This window comes from Hevea brasiliensis, chromosome 3 (assembly GCF_030052815.1).
Source record: "Hevea brasiliensis isolate MT/VB/25A 57/8 chromosome 3, ASM3005281v1, whole genome shotgun sequence".
Classification (NCBI taxonomy): domain Eukaryota; kingdom Viridiplantae; phylum Streptophyta; class Magnoliopsida; order Malpighiales; family Euphorbiaceae; genus Hevea; species Hevea brasiliensis.
The window spans coordinates 32307735-32333362 of NC_079495.1; positions in this window are offsets into that span (position 1 = coordinate 32307735).

Consider the following 25628-nt stretch of genomic DNA (forward strand, 5'->3'; position numbering starts at 1 on the left):
TGCTCTTGACCTCCTTGAACTTCTTGCAATCCAATATTACATAGTAATCCTTGGCATACTAAAGCGAATTTACAAGAACTTAAATAAATGAAATTACAACCCAAAAATTATTATAAACTTAATAATACTTGCCCAAAATAAATTAAAATAAATCAATTAATTTACAATCCCAAAGAAACATAAAAGAAATAAATCCAATCACATTGGTCTTTTATAGTCCATGATCATCCATCATGCATATCACTATTTAACAATTAAATAAAACATACATACTTAAATTGAATTGAATATCTCATATTCAACTTAAAAATCCAGATTTGAATATGATTCAAATAAATTTAAAAATTCATATTTGAATCTCATTCAAACAAATTTAAAAATTCAGATTTGAATCACATTCAAACAACTTCAAAAATTCAGATTTGAATCACATTCAAACATTTTTTAAAAAATCAGATTTGAATCACATTCAAACATTTTTTAAAAAATCAGATCTGAATTTTATTCAATCAATTTTAAAAAATCAGATTTAAATATGATTCAACCAACTTTAAAAATTCAGATTTGAATTACATTCAAACAACTTTTAAAATTCAGATTTGAATCACATTCAAACAATTTTTAAAAAACTGATTTGAATCATAATTTAATTGTGTGATAAAAACTACTAATTAAACACTTTAATTAGTCAAGGAATAGGCCTTAGATCATACAACAATTGCAGAATTAAAAGCCAAACCTTAAACCACCCATGGAAGCCAAACCATGCGCACCATTGATGGTGTTTTTTCAAGTACGCCGCCAACTTGCTTTGCAACCAGCAATGAACTTTTGATCTCATGATCAAACACACAATTAAATCATCTAATCAACAATCTAAATGGCAAATATAGTGGCTCTGATACCAATTGAAGGAACAGAAGCGTGAAAACACAAGTTTATATAATTGAAATTCAAAAATTTTCACCTAGGGTCACATGCATCTTGCAAGATTTATTTTTATCTATTTGATTTCAATGATAAACAACATATTAAAACTCTTTTAATATGTTTTTGGATCTGTATTTGCCATTTAAGATTTTAAAATTAATCAAATTAATTTTAGAACCCTAGATTAAATCAAGAACGATTACACTAACCTCTTGATGCACTGCAGCGTGTCTGCGCCTTTGAGATTCGTCTTCAGGACACCAGATGTTGTCCCTCTAGCTTGTCCACACCAAGAACAACTATGGCAGCCCTTGAATAGCTTCTAAAGCTTTTTCTATTAATTAGAAAATCAAGTTCTGCCTTTTAAGAGATTAAAGATGTAAACAGGACACTAGAAACAATTTCTAGTGTTCTTAATTCAAGAGATTGATGGCTAATCTCTTTGAATTGATAAGAGATGAAGAAGAAGAGATGAAAACCCTCAAAGTGGCATGACAAAGGAGAGGAGTGGCTGCTGGTTGCTTTTCTTTTCATAACAACACTTAAATAGCTAGGTTAACACATTAAACCCTTGCCACATGTCACCCTTTGATTAGCTCTAGGTTTAAGTGACCCAATCACATTGTGCCAAGTGTCAAACCTATATTTAATCTTGACTTTAATCATCTTACATGATTAAAAAAACATTTGGCAAGCTTATGTGTTATGCCATGTGTCACTATCTCATGGTGCCACGTGTCACACTGCTAAATGACCAAAATGCCCCTGTGTCTTAATTTTGAGTTCTTAACCCAAAATAATTATTTTCTTCTTCTAATTAATTTATATCAAATATAAATTAATTAATTAATCTCTATTAATTAATTTTTCATTAATTAAATTCATATTTAAACACTTTAAATATAAATTTAACTTATATTATACATCCAATAATCTAGATTTGGTTTCAAGTCATGCTAGGGACTTTGCAATCTAATTGCAAACCAAACCTATTTAATTAATCAATTAAACTCTTTAATTAATTAATTAAATCATATTTAAATAGGTGATAACTTGTGTATGTGTGTGACTTACTAGGCTCATCACTAATTGGCAATGAGACATGATATCAACTCTTAATATCATCAGTACTCTTTCTTACCATAAATGATTTCTCTAAATCATTTTATGAACCGCATAGACCATGGTTAACACCTAGCATAGCATGCCATGGCCACCCAATTAGTAATAAGTTTTACCATAAATGAACCTATAATCATATGTTACCATCCACTAGAATCTCTCTGTTACAAAATCCCAACTCAAGCTAGAGTCATGGTTTATGTCAAACTCCATTTGCTATGAATATTATGTTCTCTTTTAATTCCAGTTCTTGATTAAAAAAAATTTTCTCATCAGAAACTCTTTTCTGAATAAATCTATCTGTCTGGCAGAACTTGAAACATCAAGAACAATTAAATGAACATAGGATTTTATCTCTATTTACTTAGAGGAACATATTCCATCTTGATCAACACCTACCTCCATATATAACTAGTAGGAGCCAACACATGCCCATATACCCATACACAGTACAAGTATGAAAGCAGTATCAAACTCAAACTACCTATATATAAGATAACTGTGCTATCTCGTGTCTAAAGATTATATGCACGATATGATTTATGACAAAACATTGACAAGAATAAACTCCATGTGCTTGTCATAAGTGTCACTGGTTCGGCCTACTTATCATTTATAAGTGCCTATCATGTTTGTTATATGGCATGAGACTCACCATTCCATCTTATTTATATCTCATATAAATAACTTGGGAACAAACATGAATACAATCTTTCTGGATAAGTCATGTCCTTATTATGAAGTATCCTCGATTGTGAACCTATTTATGATACTTCGTGCTAGAAATATTGTCACTCATATTCTTAACAACTTAAGAATAATATTTCTAATAAAATATCAATGGACCTTTTCTATTACACATAAATATATTATGTAAACGGAAAAGTGGAAATGCCTTTTATTAATAAAAATATGTACAAGATACATACTAAATGATATGCTCTAGGGTATACTACTAACAGATAGCGAGGAGGAGGCTGAGGGTGAGAGAGGAGATGAACAAAATGTAGATCAAGCTGGGGGTGATCCTCCAGCCGAATGACTTGTACAAACTTTAATATGAAATGAAACTCGCTTTTGTTCAGTGAATGGATGTGATCAGAAAATCTCTAAATTACTTAAGCACTTGATTGTCTGAGCATATTAAAACAACTAACGTTGATTATTAATCTTAGTGTATGAGGTCGGAAAACACCATAAGCATGAGATCGGCAGGGAACCAACGCTGAACAGGACTTAATTTAAAATTGGAAATTTGGCTCGAGTACTTAAGATCGGGATCGCCATTAAACCGGATTGGAACCTTGACTTGATTATTCCTAAACTTTTAAAATGAAGATCTAGTGCTGGTTTAGTCTCGTCTGACGAGAGAGATCGGGAATGTAATTGACCATTCAGGATATTTGACAATTGGTTTGAGAGATCGGCAAGGCTTTAAGTGACATGGGGACTTAGTATTGGTTTGATTCCTTTTGAGGAGAGGTTGGAAATGTGATTGTTTGGTAAAGAGAGATCGGAAATGTGATTGGCTGGCAAAGGGAGACTTAGTGCTGGGCATCAGTTTTGAACTTTATTGATTTTGGGGATCGGCCAAAATATGGTGTCGATACCAGTGAGACATAGTATCCATCTTTCTAAAGAGATGTCTCCAAAGACACCTGAAGAAAGAGATAAGATGGCCAGGATTCCATATGCTTCGGCTATTGGAAGTTTAATGTATGCAATGTTGTGTACTAAATTTGGATATCGCATATCTTTATTAGTTTGACTAGCGGTATCAATCCAATCCAGTTTGGAACATCGATAGCTATCAAGAATATCCTTAAGTACTTGAGAAGAACTAAGGATTTATTCTTGATTTATGGAGGTGGAGACTTGCAATTGGATGGTTATACTGATTCTGATTTCCAATCAGATATCGATGATAGAAAGTCTACCTCTAGATATGTGTTCATTTGTAATGGAGGTGCAGTCAGTTGGAAGAGTTCCAAAGCGAGCATTGCAGATTCCACTAGAGAGGTGAGTATATTCTTTGCATCGAATCTGCAAAGGAAGCTATTTGGATAAAGAAGTTCGTGACAGAACTTACAGTAGTTCCTTCCATTGAGTCAGCAGTTCCACTACACCGTGATAATAATGGAGCAGTCATACAGGCTAAGGAACCAAGGTCTCACCAGAAATCCAAACACATAGAAAGGCGCTACCACATTATCAGAGAAATAGTTGGGCGAGGCGTTGTAGCCATGCAGAAAATAGCATCAGCTGAAAATCCAGCTGATCCATTCACTAACCCTATGTCACAGACTCAGTTAGACCGACATCTTGAGAAGATAGGTCTAAGATATTGTAATGAATGGCTCTAGTGCTAGTGGGAGATTGTTAGTATTATGCCCTAGAGCATATCATTTATTATGTATCTTGTACATATTTTTATTAATAAAAGGCATTTCCACTTTTCCGTTTACATAATATATTTATGTGTAATAGAAAAGGTCCATTGATATTTTGTTAGAAATATTATTCTTAAGTTGTTAAAAGTATAAGTGATAATATTTCTAGCACAAAGTATCATAAATAGGTTCACAATCGAGGATACTTCATAATAAGGACATGACTTATCCAGAAAGATTGTATTCATGTTTGTTCCCAAGTTATTTATATGAGATATAAATAAGATGGAATGGTGAGTCTCATGCCATATAACAAACATGATAGGCACTTATAAATGATAAGTAGGCTGAACCAGTGACACTTATGACAAGCACATTGAGTTTACTCTTGTCAATGTTTTGTCATAAATCATATCAGTGCATATAATCTTTAGACCTGAGATAGCACAGTTATCTTGTATATAGGTAGTTTGAGTTTGATACTGCTTTCATACTTGTACTATGTATGGGTATATGGGCATGTGTTGGCTCCTACTAGTTATATATGGAGGTAGGTGTTGATCAAGATGGAATCTGTTCCTCTAAGCAATTCTGCTTAGTGGTGCAATAATACAACAAAGAAATGATATATATACAAATAAAGAAAGAAATAATGTCACACCTTATCCCTTGTAAGGCACGACATGTTCCCGTAGCATACCTAATGAATTACCAGAACTCCACCTACTGATAACCCATTAATTATGCTACAAAGGATTTTAAAATAAACCATAGCTTTTTATCTTATCAATTCTTTTGCGAAAAACTGCATGAGAATAGTTAAAATTCCATGTAAACATTCATTGAAAATAATGATAGACTAAATATTGTAAAAGTTATATTTTCATAAGTCTCAAAGTAAAATACAAAATAGTTACAAACTCAAAATGTGATAATAATGCAATGCTTTTAAATATAAACTGTCAATGTCTGTACATCCATACATATAGGTACAAAATACATCCAAAGGAATCACAAGGGTATACCTAACATAAATACCCACAAACAATACCAAAATGCTGCTTTCAAGTCTCTCACTCGGCAGCCTTCTCCTTTCCCTTACTTGCGACAGCATAAAGAAGATATCGCTGAGTATATCACTCAGTGGTGCACAACTAATAACTTTAAAACTTAAGGTAAAATACAATTTTTCAAAGCATAATAAATCACATTTTTCTTAAACATAAAAACTTCACAATAGTTCTAAGTCCATAAAGGCCATTTATTGGAATAGCATTTCAAATGAGAAATCACACTTCATAAATCGCAATTCACAAAGCATTAGTGTTGCTAACATCAATACATAGTTTAGGCCATGACATAAAATTTCACGATCAGTACCGTGTTGTACACCACAACAAAGCAATCTTAACCTCGCTAACCGTTATTAATGAGGGAAGGGCTAGCTAGCTAATGAGTACTCATGTAGTCTTACCCCCACTAACCGTTATTAATGGGAGACATAATCAATATCAATTATCAACCCCAAGTAGCCGTTACTACTGGGGAGTTCCGAAAGGAACTGTCATGCTAACTGTGGTTTCAAAATAGTTTCCAAAAATTTTCCACTTAACAATCACATTTATAAACCAATAAACACATTTAAATTCATCATAATATCCAAATAAAGGTGGCAACACCCAAATTTCTCAAATGCAAGAGAAAAACTATATTCCAGTCAAAGTAAACTTGTTCAAAGAAAATTCATGCAAATAAACACATTCCAAACAATTTACAAGTTTAAAAATGAAGAAAAGGTTAGTTGTGCACAAACCTTCGATGCTCTCCTTTATCTTTACTCACTATTTCTTGTCTGTCCCAACCTCTTTCTCTACTGAAAATACAAAAATAGAATGTCTCAATACGCATCTCAATTGCTACCAAGAACTAATTACATGAATGTCTAATGCATCCCAAATTAGCTTTGCAAATTTTTGAAAATTTTGGTTTTGAACAACTTGTTGCCCCAATTTTTGAATCCAATTTTTACCTAGTTTCGATCATAATCTGGTGAGGTGTTCTTCATGAAAATTGTTCATATAGGTCTTAAATTTATTTTCCTTTTTGAATCACCTAATTCGGAGCTGTGTAGCTCAAGTTATGCCCAAAACACGATTACTGTTCACGTCACTATTCATGCTGCAGATTCAGTTCTAGCAGATTTATTGATCCAAATTCGTTCAGCAATTTGATCAAGTTAAGTCCATAATTTGGTCTAATGTTCTTCATACAAAATGTTCTACTATGTCTTAGGTTTCCAGTGATTCAATTTTGCTCAGCAATTTGATTGGGTTAAGTCCATAATTTGGCCTCAAGTTCCGCATATGAAATATTCTTCTATGTCTTAGGTTTCCATCGGTTCAAGAATCGCCTAAATCGGAGTTTTCTAGAGAGAGTTATGGCCATGCAAATTTTACTATTTATATGGTCAAATTCTGCAGGTTATAGATTTCTGTCTCCAAGTTTAAGGCTCATTTCGGATAGCTTAAGGTCATTTTTGGGGAAAGGTATCTTCATGAAAATTCTAGCCCTATGTCTTAAGTTTCATTTTCAATTGGTTTCACACCAATTGGAGTTGTGTAGCTCAATTTATGGGATGTCAAACACACTGAACTCAGTGTGCAAATTCTGCCCTAGGTTTAAAATTTTCATTTCTTCAATTATTCCCTCTAACCAACCTCAATTCACATTTAATTCACCCAAAATGACTATAATTTAGCATTGACACATCAATGGCACTTCCTAGCACAAACCCCACAATTTTCAAACACCAAAGTTTGCAATTTTCCCTAATCCTACCATTTCATTACTTCCATTCATCAACCCAATGTCAATTCAAACTAAATAAACTTTAAATGATCATAATTTAACACTACACACACCAATTTCACTCTCTAGCACCAAAACCCAAATTTTCCATGAACCTTAATCTCCCATAATTAAATTTATGCATATTTCATGCAATTTCTTTGCTCTAATTATGCATACTACTTCAACTAAGCTTGATTTCATCATCATTTTCATTGAAATATATCAAACCCTAATTTTTCTCTAATTTTGCCAAAACTGTAGTTTAGGTTCCATGTATGTTTCCTTTCATTTTCTTATGAAATTTCATCATAATCTAATTTAATTTAAGGTTTGTATAACAAACCTTAACTTCCTTCCAACTCCCCAAATCTTTAATTTTCTTCTAATCTCTTGTTTCCCCTTGCTTTTAATCTTTAAATCAAATATTAATTTGATGCTCTCTACCAATTAGATGCAAAACCCATAGAGGAAAAGCAAGGAATTGAGTTTTTAGAATGGGTGTCAATGGAGAAAGAAGGAAGAAGAAGAAAGAAAGAAAGAGAGAAGGAAAGACAGTGGGAGGTAACTAAATGGGAAAAAAAGGGAGGGTTTTGTCTTCTTTTATACTTATTTAATGAGTTGTCCAAAGCCCATTGGTCCCTTAAATTTTAATTAAGTCAAAAAAATGGAATTTAAATTCTAGGTTTTTGCCTCTTTTATTTTCTTTTCAGTTTTACTCTAATTTTTTCCTCAATATTTCTTCATAATTTAATATTTTATTTTTATTTAATTTAATTTACATTTTGGTCAAAAGTCAACTCTTAAAGTGAATTGACCAAAATGACCCTCATCGGGTCATAATCCTTCTTTTTTACAATATATCCGGTGAGTCCTTATATTTTTGGGTCACTTGAATTTTTATTGTGTCTATCTCAATTAATTTTTTATTTATTTTTGATCCTCAATGTGTCTTTGAATAGCACTAGTTACAGACCAAAAATGGTACTATTCATAACTCGGAGGTTTGGGGTGTTACAAATAAATCATAATTCGAATACTCACGAATCAATTTAATTATATATGATATTTCTAGTATTGACTATCTTATATTCTAATTTAGTTCCTCTTAGGTGCAATGAGTTTATAACTTTGCAGTAATAATGTTTAATAGGTGAATTATTCTAAGAGTAGTGCATTTCAGATTTCTACGGTCCTGAAAATGGCATTTGTAATATTTAATTCAGTTATCTTTCTATTACTAATATTTACTCATTTCATTCGATCTTTTCATTTTTATGTAATTTGGTTGCACTGTATGTCACAACACTTAATTTAGCTGTTTAAATTTAATGATGCTTAAATTAACTACCCGTGTAGCCTATACACCGACCAGACTGGATAAACGGATAAAATAACACTGGGTTCTGTTAGTAGTATGCCCTAGAGCATATCATTTAGTATGTATCTTGTACATATTTTTATTAATAAAAGGCATTTCCACTTTTCCGTTTATATAATATATTTATGTGTAATATAAAAGGTCCATTGATATTTTGTTAGAAATATTATTCTTAAGTTGTTAAGAATATGAGTGGCAATATTTCTAGCACGAAGTATCATAAATAGGTTCACAATCGAGGATACTTCATAATAAGGACATGACTTATCCAGAAAGATTGTATTCATGTTTGTTCCCAAGTTATTTATATGAGATATAAATAAGATGGAATGGTGACTCTCATGCCGTATAACAAACATGATAGGCACTTATAAATGATAAGTAGGCCGAACCAGTGACACTTATGACAAGCACATGGAGTTTATTCTTGTCAATGTTTTGTCATAAATCATATCAGTGCATATAATCTTTAGACCTGAGATAGCACAGTTATCTTGTATATAGGTAGTTTGAGTTTGATACTGCTTTCATACTTGTACTGTGTATGGGTATATGGGCATGTGTTGGCTCCTACTAGTTATATATGGAGGTAGGTGTTGATCAAGATGGAATATGTTCCTCTAAGTAAATAGAGATAAAATCCTATGTTCATTTAATTATTCTTGATGTTTCAAGTTCCTGGCCAGGACAGATAGATTTATTCAGAAAAGAGTTTCTGATGAGAAAATCTTTTTAATCAAGAACTGGAATTAAAAGAGAACATAATATTCATAGCAAATGGAGTTTGACATAAACCATGACTCTAGCTTGAGTTGGGATTTTGTAACAGAGAGATTCTAGTGCATGGTAACATATGATTATAGGTTCATTTAAGGTAAACCTTATTACTAATTGGGTGGCCATGGCATGCTATGCTAGGTGTTAACCATGGTCTATGAGGTTCATAAAATGATTTAGAGAAATCATTTATGGTAAGAAAGAGTTCTGATGATATTAAGAGTTGATATCATGTCTCATTGCCAATTAGTGATGAGCCTAGTAAGTCACACACATACACAAGTTATCACCTAATTAAATATGATTTAATTAATTAATTAAAGAGTTTAAATTGATTAATTAAATAGGTTTGGTTTGCAATTAGATTGCAAAGTCCCTAGCATGACTTGAAACCAAATCTAGATTATTGGATGTATAATATAAGTTAAATTTATATTTAAAGTGTTTAAATATGAATTTAATTAATGAGAAATTAATTAATAGAGATTAATTAATTAATTTATATTTGATATAAATTAATTAGAAGAAGAAAATAATTATTTTGGGTTAAGAACTCAAAATAAAGACACAGGGGCATTTTGGTCATTTTATAGTGTGACACGTGGCACCATGAGATGGTGACACATGGCATAACACATAAGGTTGCCAAATGTTTTTTTTTAATCATGTAAGATGATTAAAATCAAGATTAAATATAGGTTTGACACTTGGCACATTGGGTCACTTAAACCTAGAGCTAATCAAAGGGTGACATGTGGCAAGGGTTTAATGTGTCAACCTAGCTATTTAAGTGTTGTTATGAGAAAATAAAACACAACCAGCAGCCACACTCCTTTGTCACGCCACTTTGAGGGTTTTTATCTCTTCTTCTTCATCTCTTATCAATTCAAAGAGATTAGCCATCAATCTCTTGAATTAAGAACACTAGGAATTGTTTCTAGTGTCCTGTTTACATCTCTAATCTCTTAAAAGGCAGAACTTGAATTTCTAATTAATAGAAAAGGCTTTAGAAGCTGTTCAAGGGCTACCATAGGTGTTCTTGGTGTGGACAAGCTAGAGGGACAACATCTGGTGTCCTAAAGACGAATCTCAAAGGCGCAGACACTGCGATTGCATCAAGAGGTTAGTGTAATCGTTCTTGATTTAATCTAGGGTTCTAAAATTAATCTGATTAATTTTAAAATCTTAAATGGCAAATACAGATCCAAAAACATATTAAAAGAGTTTTAATATGTTGTTTATCATTGAAATCAAATAGATAAAAATAAATCTTGCATGATGCATGTGACCCTAGGTGAAAATTTTTGAATTCAATGGTATAAACTTGTGTTTTTCACTCTTCCGTTCCTTCAGGTTCCTAGTACCTCGGGCCGTCACACCATCAATCACAAAGTATCTCCCGGTGTGCAAACAGTGGATAAAATAGCACTAGGTACCTAGTATCTCGAGCCGTCACACCATCGGTCACAAAGAATCTCCCAGTGTGCAAATAGTGGGGCTAAGAAGCCATATAATCAATCAGGCAATAAGCCAAGTACAATAACATAATCCATATAGCCATAGGCTATTAAAATCATAGTGTGACATAATAAGCCATAAAATATAGTATGGCATGCAACCATTTACAATACAGCTGTCAAAACCCTATTGGCATGCCAACTAATCCAAACTAGTCAACTACGCAAACTAGGGCATATTACAAGATTACATATTTAATTCTTTATTTTTACAGTTTATACATCATTATGCGTTTCACTAGTCAATGAACATGTTGACCTTTTTATAAATCATGGCCAAGTTGATTCTAGTATTAACATGTCACAATTTGCATTTCAATATGATGCCAATATAGTACATTGTACATTTCTCATAAGTTGGCATTTATTGCCAATTTATTTCTAGGCTTTATTGTACAGTATTGTCAATTTTTCAGTTTTGGTATGCTAGATTGATCTAGCTAAATATCCTATTTTCATTGGTTTTTAGCTTCTAGTCAAAGAAGAAAATTTGTAGCTCTATGTCTTATTGAACTTTTGGCACTAATTTCAGATCATTCTGAGTTATATAGACCAAGATATGGTCAATTTACTGAAGCTAGACATATTGTATTTTCAATGCAAATTAGGTCAAATTCAATTTTGGCAGATTTAGTCTCCTAAATTGGGCAAACAATTTGACTTAGTTCTGGTCATTTATGTGTTAGTAGTATGCCCTCGAGCATATCATTTAGTATGTATCTTGTACATAATTTTATTAATAAAAGGCATTTTCACTTTTCCGTTTACATAATATATTTATGTGTAATAGAAAAGGTCCATTGATATTTTGTTAGAAATTATATTCTTAAGTTGTTAAGAATATGAGTGATAGTATTTCTAGCACAAAGTATCATAAATAGGTTCACAATTGAGGATACTTCATGATAAGGACATGACCTATCCAAAAAGAATGTATTCATGTTTGTTACCAGGTTATTTATATGAGATATAAAAAAGATGGAATGGTGAGTCTCATGCTATATAGCAAACATGATAGGCACTTATAAATGATAAGTAGGCCGAACCAGTGACACTTATGACAAGCACATGGAGTTTACTCTTGTCAATATTTTGTCGTAAATCATATCAGTGCATATAATCTTTAGACATTTATCTTGTATATAGGTAGTTTGAGTTTGATACTGCTTTCATACTTGTACTGTGTATGGGTATATGGGCATGTGTTGGCTCCTACTAGTTATATATGTGTTGATCAAGATGGAATCTGTTCCTCTAAGTATATAGAGATAAAATCCTTTGTTCATTTAATTGTTCTTGATGTTTCAAGTTCCTGGCCAAGACAGATAGATTTATTCAAAAAAGAGTTTCTGATGAGAAAATCTTTTTAATCAAGAACTGGAATTAAAAGAGAACATAATATTCATAGCAAATGAAGTTTGACATAAACCATGACTCCAGCTTGAGTTTGGATTTTGTAACAGAGAGATTCCAGTGCACAGTAACATATGATTATAGGTTCATTTAAGGTAAACCTTATTACTAATTGGGTGGCCATGGCATGCTATGCTAGGTGTTAACCATGGTCTATGAGGTGCATAAAATGATTTAGAGAAATCATTTATGGTAAGAAAGAGTTCTGATGATATTAAGAGTTGATATCATATCTCATTGCTAATTAATGATGAGCCTAGTAAGTCACACACATACACAAGTTATCACCTAATTAAATAGGATTGAATTAATTAATTAAAGAGTTTAATTGATTAATGAAATAGGTTTGGTTTGCAATTAGATTGCAAAGTCCCTAGCATGACTTGAAACAAAATCTAGATTATTGGATGTACAGTATAAGTTAAATTTATATTTAAAGTGTTTAAATATTAATTTAATTAATGAGAAATTAATTAATAAAGATTAATTAATTGATTTATATTTGATATAAATTGATTAGAAGAAGAGAAATAATTATTTTGGGTTAAGAACTCAAAATTAAGACACAGGGGCATTTTGGTCATTTCACAAGGTGACATGTGGCACCATGAGATGGTGACACATGGCATTGCACATAAGCTTGCCAAATGTCTTCTAATCATGTAAGATGATTAAAATTAAGGTTAAATATAGGTTTGACACTTGGCATAATGTGATTGGGTCAATTAAACCTAGAACCAATCAGAGGGTGACATGTGGCAAGGGTTTAATGTGTTGACCTAGCTATATAATTGTTGGTATGAATTAAAAATAAGACAACCAGCAGCCATTCCTCTTTTTTCATGCCATTTTGAGGCTCTCCATCTATTACTCTTCATCTCTCATCAATTCAAAGAGATTAGCCATCAATCTCTTGAATTAAAAATACTAAAAATCGTTTCTAGTGTCCCATTTACATCTTTAATCTCTTAAAAGGCAGAACTTGATTTTCTAATTCATAGAAAAAGCTTTAGAAGCTGTTCAAGGGCTGCCATAGGTGTTCTTGGTGTGGACAAGCTAGAGGGACAACATTTGGTGTCCTAAAGACGAATCTCAAAGGCACAAATACACTGCAGTGCATCAAAAGGTTAGTGTGTTTGTTCTTGATTTAATCTAGGGTTCTAAAATTGATCTGATTAATTTTAAAATCTTAAATGGCAAATAAAGATCCAAAAACATATTAAAAGAGTTTTAATATATTGTTTATCATTAAAATCAAATAGATAAAAATAAATCTTGCATGATGCATGTGACCCTAGGTGAAAATCTTGAATTCAATGGCATAAACTTGTGTTTTTCACGCTTCCGTTCCTCCAATTGGTATCAAAGCCACTATATTTACCATTTAGATTGTTGATTATATGATTTAATTGTGTGTTTGATCATGAGATGATTTATCCATTGCTGGTTGCAATGGATATGTGGCGGTATACTTGAACAACACCATCAATGGTGCGCATGGTTTGGCTTCATGGGTGGTGCAAAGGTTTGGCTTTTTAATTTGCAATTGTTGTATGATCTAAAAGCTCATTCTATGTCTAATTAAATTGTTTAAATAGAATTTTAATCACATAATTAAATTTTGATTCAAATAAGAATTTTAAAAAATTGTTTGAATGTGATTCAAATCAGAATTTTAAAAGTTGTTTGAATGTGATTCAAATCTGAATTTTTAAAGTTGTTTAAATCATATTTAAATCTGATTTTTTAAAGTTGTTTCAATAATATTCAGATCTGAATTTTTAAAAATTGTTTGAATGTAATTCAAATTTGATTTTTTAAAAATTGTTTGAATGTGATTCAAATCTGAATTTTTAAGATTGTTTGAATGTGATTCAAATCTGAATTTTTAAATTTGTTAGAATGATATTCAAATCTGAATTTTTAAATTTATTTGAATTATATTCAAATCTGGATTTTTAAGTTGAATATGAGATATTCAATTTAATTTAAGTATGTATGTTTTATTTAATTGTTTAATAGTGATATGCATGATGGATGATCATGGACTATAAAAGACCAATGTGATTGGATTTATTTCTTTTATGTTTCTTTGTGATTGTAAATTAATTAATTTATTTTAATTTATTTGGGCATGTATTATTAAGTTTGTAATAATTTTTTGTTATAATTTCATTTATTTAAGTTCTTGTAAATTCACCTTGGTATGCCAAGGATTACTATGTAATATTGGATTGCAAGAAGTTCAACGAGGTCAAGAGCATTGGTGGGACCAGTGGGAGGAATTCATGATCAAGTATTGATTATGTACTCCTTCAGCAACTCTTGTAAAATGAATAAATGAAATGCACCTAGGAATGCCCTGATTCAATTCTTGGTGGCTCAGAATTGAATCCCTTAGAAAGTCCATGATCATACCATATTTACTGCTTATCCATGAATGCATGAGATGTATGGGAATGTATGCAATTATATGATATATGCATGCCAAATAGATAATGTGCAAAGTGAGACCTTAATAGTAATTAGGATGGCTATAAAATCTTCCAAACAAATGATTAAGTTGGAAAAGCTATAATTAAAGTAATTATAACATGGGCCCTCGATTGGGGCAATTATTTTAAAAAATTTTAAATAGTTGCATAAAATGTAATTAATTTAAGAGATTTTCTTAAGAATAATTGTTAAGCATGAGATGTTGTAAATATGTAAATGGTTTGGTGGCCAATATTGGATGTACCTGAGGACATTAAAATTATTTACATAATTACTGGCTCAATGGGATCAACTTAACTAATGCAAGAAAAGTCAACAATGGATGTACCTGAGATTTTGAGCATTAGGGGCTAGGTAAAGGACTGAACCTCACATGAGATGTGATGGGCAAGGAGTTTCTCACTTATAGTTTATTGTAATTCCAATAACGGATGTACCTGAGGATGATCAATAGAATTATAAGAATTCAATCACCCACTAGAAATCCATCCAACTAGGATTTCCGTTTTCTACTTTGGAAGTGTAGGATTCGCTAAGTTATTGGGAGGGCTAATTTGATTAAAAGACCATAATCATTTTGGTTAATTACTTGATATATTTACTAATTAATCTGGTTATTTTCTGCAATTAATTTTCTGATAATAAGAGCACAGAACAACCACCACCATCCAATATCCTTGCAAGCATACTTGATCGCAATGGGTTGACAGGACCTAATCGCTCTGATTGGCTAAGAAATTTGAAAATTTTCCTGAACTTTGAACATATAGGATATGTTCTAGATTCAAATGTTCCTGGTCCATTACCTCCAAAGGCCACTCAAGAGGAACAAGAAACTTTGGACAAGTGGAAGGAGCATGATATGAGAGCTAAGTGTTACATGCTTGCTTCCATGAGTAATGAGTTACAGAAGCAGCATGAGAACATGCAGAGTGCGAGTGCGATCCTCCTTCACCTACAAGAGTTGTATGGTGAGCACAATAGGAATGCTAGGTATGAGATATCTAGGCAGCTGTTCCGCATGAAGATGTCTAAGGGACAGAATATTGGGGATCATGTCCACAAGATGATTTGGCTGATTGAGCAGTTGGAACATCTTGACTTCAACATGGATTTCCAACTACAGATGGATTTGATCCTTCAGTCTCTTCCTGAGTTTTTTGGGAATTTGTGACAAATTTCCATATGACTAAACAGGAATGCACCTTAGCTGGTTTACTCAACATGCTGGTTATTGCCCAAAAGAATATGCCAGGTAATAAAGGAAAAGAGGTAGCTTTGATTGCATCTTCTTCTACTGGAAAGTCCAACAAGAAGAAGGGCAATAAGAAAAAAAAAAACCTCACATTCCTGGTCCTTCTAAGAAGATAGCCAAACAGAAAAACAAAGATCAAAGTTGACAAAGGTAAAGGAAAGTGTTTCCACTATCAGCAGGAAAGTGTTTCCACTGCCAGCAGGAAAGTGTTTCCACTGTCCAGAGTATAGCAATCTAAAAGAATGCAATGCCATGATAAAAATGAACTCAAAATTCAAAATATATTTGGCACTTAAGATTAGGTCATGTTGCAGAAGATAGGATTGCAAAATTGGAGAAAATGGGGATTTTATCCTCATTGGGCTCTGAGCCTACTCCAACTTGTGAATCTTGCCTTCAGAGCAAAATTACTAGATCACCCTTTGTTGGACAAGGGCTAAGGGCTGAAAATATTTTGGAGCTAATACATAGTGATGTATGTGATCCATCTAAGGAAATGGTTAAAGACGATTTTCATTACTTTATTACCTTTACTGATGATAAATCAAGGTTTGGGTATTTGTATTTAATGAAATACAAACATGAATCCTTTGAAAAGTTCAAAGAATTTAAATCTGAAGTAGAAAATCAAACAGGAAAGAGTATTAAAGCTTTTCGATCAAATCATGGAGGAGAATATTTGAGTACCCTATTGGATATGGTACATAGTATGATGAGCTATACTGATATGCCAATCTCCTTTTGGGGATTTGCATTAGAATTAGCTTTGTATATTCTGAATAGGATTCCATCAAAATCAGTTTCTTCCACACCTTATGAGATATGGCATGGAAGAAAACCAAGTCTTAAGCATGTTAAGATTTGGGGTTGTCCAACTTATATCAAAAAGCTGAACACTGATAAATTGGAAACAAGATCAGAAAATGGTCGATTTGTTGGATATCCAAAAGATAGTTTTGGATATTATTTTTATTTGCCTACATCACAAAAGGTTGTGGTGCGTAGAGATGCCACATTTCTTGAACAACAGTTTGTCCAAGAAGGAAGCAAAGGAAGGCAAATAGAGTTGGAATTAGAAAATTCTGATCAATCAACAAATCAGATGGATATAGATCCATCTAGTCAACCTATACCCATTGATGAAACATCTACAACTGTTCCTCATAGAACAACCAGGGTATCTCACCCACCAGTGAGATATGATTTCCTTCATGAAGAAGAACAAGAGTTGTCTACTCATGAAGAAGTAGATCATGGAGATGATCCATTTACCTATGAAGAAGCTATATCAGATAAAGATTATTCAAAATGGATTGATGCTATGAAATCTAAAATTGATTCCATGTATAAGAATCAAGTTTGGGATCTTGTTGACCCACCTGAAGGTATTGTACCTATAGGGAACAAATGGGTTTTCAAGAAGAAAATTGGTTCTGATGGAAAGGTAGAGACCTATAAGGCAAGGTTAGTAGCGAAAGGGTTTCGCCAAAGGCAAGGAATCGACTATGAGGAGACTTTGTCGCCTGTTGCCATGCTTAAATCAATTAGGATTTTATTAGCAATAGCTGCATACTGTGATTATGAGATTTGGCAGATGATTGTCAAAACAGCTTTTCTCAATGGATAAATTGCAGAAAACATTTTCATGGAACAACCTAAGGTTTTTGAATCCCAAGATGGTTTAAAGGTATGCAAGCTAAAGCGATCCATTTATGGGTTAAAGCAAGCTTCTAGGAGTTGGAACATCCGTTTTGATGAAGCCATTAAATCCTTTGGTTTTATCAAAAATGAGGATGAGCCATGTGTATATAAGAAGGTTAGTGACAGTGCTATCACTTTCCTTGTCTTATATGTGGATGATATACTGTTAATGGGTAATGACATAGGTATGTTGACAACCGTAAAGGTATGGTTGTCAAATACATTCTCCAGGAAAGACTTAGGGGAGGCAACCTATATTCTTAGGATTGTCATCTATAGAGATAGAGCGAAAATAATAATTAGTTTATCCCAAAGTCTATACTTGGAAAAGGTGTTAAAGAGGTTTACATGCTTGATTCCAAGAGAGGATTGTTACCAGTGAGACATGGTATCCATCTTTCTAATGAGATATCTCCAAACACACCTGAAGAAAGAGATAAGATGGCCAGGATTCCATATGATTCGGCTATTGGAAGTTTAATGTATGCAATTTTGTGTACTAGGCCGGATATCGCATATGCTGTTAGTTTTACTATCAGGTATCAATCCAATCCAGGTTTGGAACACTAGATAGCTGTCAAGAATATCCTTAAGTACTTGAGAAGAACTAAGGATTTATTCTTGATCTATGGAGGTGGAGACTTGCAATTGGATGGTTATACTGATTTTGATTTCCAATCAGATATCGATGATAGAAAGTCTACATCTGGATATGTGTTCATTTGTAATGGAGGTACAGTCAGTTGGAAGAGTTCCAAACAGAGCACAACTGTAGATTCCACTACAGAGGCTGAGTATATTGCTACATCAGATGCTGCAAAGGAAGTTGTTAGGATAAAGAAGTTCGTGACAGAACTTTCAGTAGTTCCTTCCATTGAGCCAACAGTTTCACTACACTATGACAATAATGGAGCACTCATACAGGCTAAGGAACCAAGGTCTCACCAAAAATCCAAAAATATAGAAAGGCACTACCACATTATCAGAGAAATAGTTGGGCAAGGTGATGTAGCCATGCAAAAAATAGCATCAGCTGAAAATCCAACTGATCCATTCACTAAGCCTATGTGACAGACTCAGCTAGACCGTCATCTTGAGAAGATGGGTCTAAGATATTATAATGAATGGCTCTAGTGCTAGTGGGAGATTGTTAGTAGTATGTCCTAGAGCATATCATTTAGTATGTATCTTATACATATTTTTATTAATAAAAGGCATTTCCACTTTTCCGTTTACATAATATATTTATGTGTAATAGAAAAGGTCTATTGATATTTTGTTAGAAAATCTATTCTTAAGTTGTTAAGAATATGAGTGACAGTATTTCTAGTACAAAGTATCATAAATAGGTTTACAATCGAGGATACTTCATAATAAGGACATGACTTATCCAGAAAGATTATATTCATATTTGTTATCAAGTTACTTATATAAGATATAAATAAGATGGAATGGTGAGTCTCATGCCATATAGCAAACATGATAGGCACTTATAAATTATAAGTAAGCCAAACCAGTGACACTTATGACAAGCACATGGAGTTTACTCTTGTCAATGTTTTGTCGTAAATCATATCAGTGCATATAATCTTTAGACCTGAGATAGCACAGTTATCTTGTATATACATAGTTGAGTTTGATACTGCTTTAATACTTGTACTGTGTATGGGTATATGGGCATGTGTTGGCTCCTAGTAATTTTATATGGAGGTAGGTGTTGATCAAGATGGAATCTATTCCTCTAAGTAAATAGAGATAAAATCCTATGTTCATTTAATTGTTCTTGATGTTTCAAGTTCCTAGCCAGGACAGATAGATTTATTTCGAAAAGAGTTTCTAATGAGAAAATCTTTTTAATCAAGAACTGGAATTAAAAGAAAACATAATATTCATAGCAAATGGAGTTTGACATAAACCATGACTCCAGCTTTAGTTGAGATTTTGTAACACAGAGATTCTAGTGCATGGTAACATGTGATTATAGGTTTATTTAAGGTAAACCTTATTACTAATTGGGTGGCCATGGCATGCTATGCTAGGTATTAACCATGGTCTATGAGGTGCATAAAATGATTTAGAGAAATCATTTATGGTAAGAAAGAGTTCTGATGATATTAAGAGTTGATATCATATCTCATTGCCAATTAGTGATGAGCCTAGTAAGTCACACACATAAACAAGTTATCACCTAATTAAATATGATTTAATTAATTAATTGAAGAGTTTACTTGATTAATTAAATAGGTTTGGTTCGCAATTAGATTGCAAAGTCCCTAGCATGACTTGATGTCACACCTTACTCCTCGTAAGATGTAACATGCTCCTATAGTACACCTAATGAATTACCATACTTCGTCTATCGGTAACCCATTAAATATAGTACAAGGGATTTTAAAACAATTTTCGTTCATTTTTAAATAGGTGGGTAAATTTTTTTCAGATATTAAAAACGTTTATTTAAAGTCCAAACATAAATTAAATTTTTAGATATTTAAAATCTCCGTAATTTTTACAAAAATTTCGGCAGAGTGCTGTCTGTATTTTAAGAAAATAGTTCTTCAAAACCGGAAAAGAAAGACACTCCTAATATTTTTCTCAATCACAACTCCATTATTCAATCGCATTTCACAATTCAACACAAGCAACGCAATACACAGTTTAAATTAAATCAAACATTGAAATATCTCATTAAGATAACAAAATGAATATTTACATTCATTGGAGTATTAAAAATTTAGTAGTGCAAACTTTAAAAATACATAAAATCTCAAGATAACCTTATAATAATTTGTATTTCATTACAATCCAAAAATATATTACAAAAGAGTTGGTACAACTGCTCAAAGTAAATTTCATACATATAATTACAGAATTATATCAAAATCTAAAGTACAAGGGTATACCTATGATATACCCGAAGATAGTCTCACTATGCCTTACAGTAATCTTGCTTAGCTGCTTTATATTTTCTTTCACCTGCGACAGCATACAAAGCTATCGCTGAGTGGTGAACTCAGTGGTGCACAAACTAATAGTTTAAAACTTAATACAAGTTATGCTTGACAATTCATAATAAATAAAAATTTAAAATTTCTAAATTCTTCAAAATGCATGACATTCATAAATTAATATTTTCATTCATACAAATTATTCATTTGAATAACGTTGTGATCAAATAGTAACTATTTGTCTACATTTCTTTTAAATCCCGAAACAATACAAAAATATTTTGAATCATAGACAAATTATTTATTTCAACTACAATTTATTAAACTATGTATAATTTAAAGGGCATTGCCAACAATTCACACAATTGAACCCATGACGCAAAATTCAAATAGATGTCGTGTTGTACACCATGACATTTCAAACTCTCCCAATAACCGAGGCTAAAACGGAGGAACAAAGACTAGCTAGTATACATGAGTACTCATTCAAACTCTTCCCCAACTGGCAAGCTAGAGAGGAAGAAACTCGCCCCATCTAGTGGAGAAGATATCTCACTAGACAAGCTAATGAGAATTCACAATAAATTTTGCGTGGTTTCAAATCATATTCAAAACAATTTCTATTTACAAAGTGTTTACAAATCATCAACATATTTAATCATCATAAATTCATGCTCAAGGTTGGCAACACATCAAACTTAAAATTTACAATCCTCAAAATCATGCAATAAATCCTTAAATGCTAAGAAAATTTACTTTTAATTTGTACAATTTCATTCAACAAATTAAAATCCTCAACACAACAAAATTATAAATTATAAAATAAACTTGTTCAAATCAATTTAGAAGTGAAAAGTAATAAAATAGTTAGTTGTGCACAAACCTTAAGTGGACTCTTGGCCTTAACTCGATTCCTTGGGTTCTTTCCCGGTGTTCTTTTCAACTGAAACACATAGTTTCATAGTGTTTCAGTATCATAACTCATCGTAAATCCAAAAATAAATTCAAATTCACTTATACCTAGCTTTAATATGCTAAACTTGGCATTCTTTAAATTTTGTATTTCGAGGTTACTATGCACGACACTATTTAAGTCAATTTGTTGACTTTCTTGGGCTTAATAGGTATGGGAATTCCAACTTCACCACATACCACATTTTGGTTACTAAATTTATTGGTTTTGATTGTTTACTCAAATTCTAAGTCTTTTAGGCAAATTTGCAAATTTTCAGTTTTGGTGTCTTAGGTTGCACTGTTCCATTGGTTATTTTTCTATTAGAATTTGGAAAACATTTCTTCATAGAAAATGTTCCCATTTGTCTTTAATTTATTCTCCTTTTTGAATCACTCCAATTGGAGTTTTGTAGCTCAAGTTATAGCCATTTGAATCATGGCTGCCAGATTGAACTTAACCCAGATTTTTGGGCACCAAACTGGTTCTGGCAGTTTCAGGTAACCAATTTTGGGTGGCCAAATGGCTTGGTTAATGGCATAATTTGGGTTTGTGTTCTTCATGAAAGTTTTAGGTCTATATCTCTACTATCTACTGGTGAACGTTCAGATCATTTGGACTTGCCTAGCTCAAGTTATGGCCAAATAAACAGAAACTGTTCATTTGGTCATTTTTGTACAGGTCAGACTGAGAAAATCCGGATTTGGTCAATTTGTTCACTAGGTTTTGGTCACTTTTTGGGCATGATTCCTAAATGAAAATTGTGTCATTTTGTGTCTATTTTCATTCCCAATTGGTCTCATACCAATTGGACTTGTAAATTTTCAGTTTTGGTCCCTCAAAAGGACCTTGGTCCTGCTGCCAGCAACATGACCACATTCAATCCGAATTTAAACTCAATTCCAACACTTCCAACACACTTCATTTGGTCACAAATTACCCTTTCTCACCTCAAACTAGGTCAAACAAATCATTTCAGACATTCTCACATTTTTGTCTTCCAAACCCTAGGTGCCAAACCCTAACTTTCATACTATTCAACTTATATACATTCCAAACACCAATCCATAGTTTATATTGAATATTCAACCTAAACAACCATTTAAATACATCAAATTTACTCATTCTAAACCTAAACCCTAGCTGGCCAAAATTCATGTTTAACAAGACATGCATAATTTTTGAGATTTCTAAATTTAAATCCTCATCTTCAAGTCCACTTCCATGCATACATAACTAATTTAACTTAAAAGAAAGCTTACCTCAATGAAGCTTTTCTATCTTCTCCAATTCTTAAATTTTGCCCTTTCTTTTTCCCATCCAATGTTCAAATCAAGACTCAAGAATAATTTTTTATTAAGGAAAGTCTACAATTGAAGGTTACTTTTAGTGTTTTGGAAAGCTTGGTTAAGCTTCCATAGTGGTTTTGTAATGGAGAGGGAGAGAGAGATATGGGACGTCCAAAGAAGAAGAATAAATGAAATGATTTTTTTTTCTTTTCTTTGTTTTTAGTCTTATGGAAGACCATAAAAGTAAATTAATTAAATTTATTAAATATATATTTATTGCATCATGCATGAGGTCATGCATGATGTCATCACTTTTTACACTTTTTCATTTTCTTTTTATTTTTCTATTTATTTTTCCATCAGTTTCTTTAATTTAATTTCCAATTCCAAAATTTTCTTTTCTCTAATTTTATTTGACAGTTAGGTCAGGAGTCAGCTCTCGGGGTTAATTGTCCAAATTGCCCATCGTCAGTTCGACCCGGTTTGCAAATAATTTAATATTTCTTTCGCATCCCTGACCTAATTATTTGACTGGCTTAACAGTTCTTTTTTTGTGATTTTCTCTTTTACACTGTGTTTGCAATAGTCCTAAGGACTGCGGCGTCACATTTTACGGTTCGAAATTCGAGTTTAAATTAACTTCGCAATCCTTCTCGAGAAGGTCACCCATCGCTGTGACTCTCGGCTCATTTAACTTCTTGTGTTCTATTTTTCTTATTTATACTTAACTATTTAACAATTACTAATTATTTGTGTTTAGGGCTTATCTAGTTATCTTAGATGTGGTTTTAATCCCCTTAATTATCTGGATCGACACCGGTCACCGGAATAGTGAAATATACCAGGCTATGCAAATAGGGGTGTTACAATTCTCCCCCCCTTAAAATAAAATTCGTCTTCATATTTTACCTGGTATCAATCTCTGAACAGCTGTGGGTGCTGTCTCCTTATGTTCTCCTCTCGTTCCTAAGTAGCTTTCTGGCCTGAATAATGGTTCCTTAGCACTTTAGCCAATACTATTTACATATCGATTGCTCATCTCGTGTGCCAAGTTTCTTATGAGCTTCTGTCATAAGTTAGATTCAAATTCATTTCAATTTTAGAGATAAGCAAATCTGTGTGCTAGTGGATCCACTCTTTCTAGGACCTCGTACGATCCTATGGGTGAGAACTTAGTTTTACTCTTTTCTTATCAAATCTCTTAATCATTTGATGCAACCTTTAGTTTAGTTTAGAATAATTTAGTCTTTTCTTGCTGTTGTTTTAGCAATTATTTTTCTTTGTAATCTTTTTTTTAAATGACCTTGTTGGTCATATATGAACTGCTTATCTCTTTTTTGGCCATAGGTCCATAACCATTCTCTTACCATCTCCATTTATGACCAAGGCCTATGTGCCATTTTGCACTATCTTGTTTGCTTTTGTTTAACTTATTTCCTTCTTGATAAAATAGTTCGGGATATCGCTACGCGTCTTAAGTAGGTTGTTTGCCCTGGTGGTAATTCCTCATCTAGTGTTTTTCTCATTTCTTAATGTTCTATTTGTTTCCTTCTTTCATTCCACAACTTAACTTTAATTATTTTATTTCTTAATCTAATCTTCTTCTTTAACTTGACTATCGAGTCATGATTTAGCACCTCTTATTGTTCCTAATAAATCAGCTATACTTCAATATTACTTCAATTTGGTCCTCTGACCATTCTAGTCAACACTTTAACTAATATTCATAATGTTTCTTTATTACATTCGCACTAACTATTCTAATTTTTACTTCCATAACTCTTTTATCTATCAATATTCTATAGCTTATTTTTCGCTGATTTACGATCATTACCCTTTTTTTTTATCATAAATAATTCTTTAATCTTAAGAAGGGAGTTTATCGAACTCTCCTGTTTCCCATGCTATTCAAAAGTTTCGCTTCAATTCTAATCTATTCCTTATGATCCGCATAATAAAATTGTGCTCTTCCTAAAGAATACCTGGCCAACTAGTTTCTATCGAATTACTGTTATCAGTAGAATATCATTTCTTAACTGTTTTATAAGTTATAATTGCCATCCATAGCATCCTGTCTCTTCTAGGGGAACAAAATTATATTTTATGTCTTACTGCTACACAAATAGAATACTGTTCCTTACTAAACTTTGAGCAAAAGATCCATTGCAATACCAAAACAACTATAAGCCCCATATCGGAGACTGGATGACTTAGCCCTATAAGTGTTATTTTTAAATTTTTACCATGCTAAAATCTCTAGTCCCATAACAATTCTTGATGTAATGTAGTTCATGCTAGGGTAACGGAGTCTTTAACTCTCACTACCTTGCAAGCATGATCTTTTGATATTCTAATTACAGAGTTTTAAATCCCGAATTAGGATTTTCAAACTTAGTTCTAGTAATAAAACTCTATTCTGGTATATTTGTACTAGACCGAAGGTCATTTATAACTATTCTTATCCTTATGTACTATTGGGTAGTACGTAGCTCTACACAATAAATCTCAAATTAGTACTATAATCTGCAGCTTACAGCACAAACATCAAGAATATTGCATAGTTACTACAATACATCCCAATATATCAAACTTCCCAATGTTATATTTCTT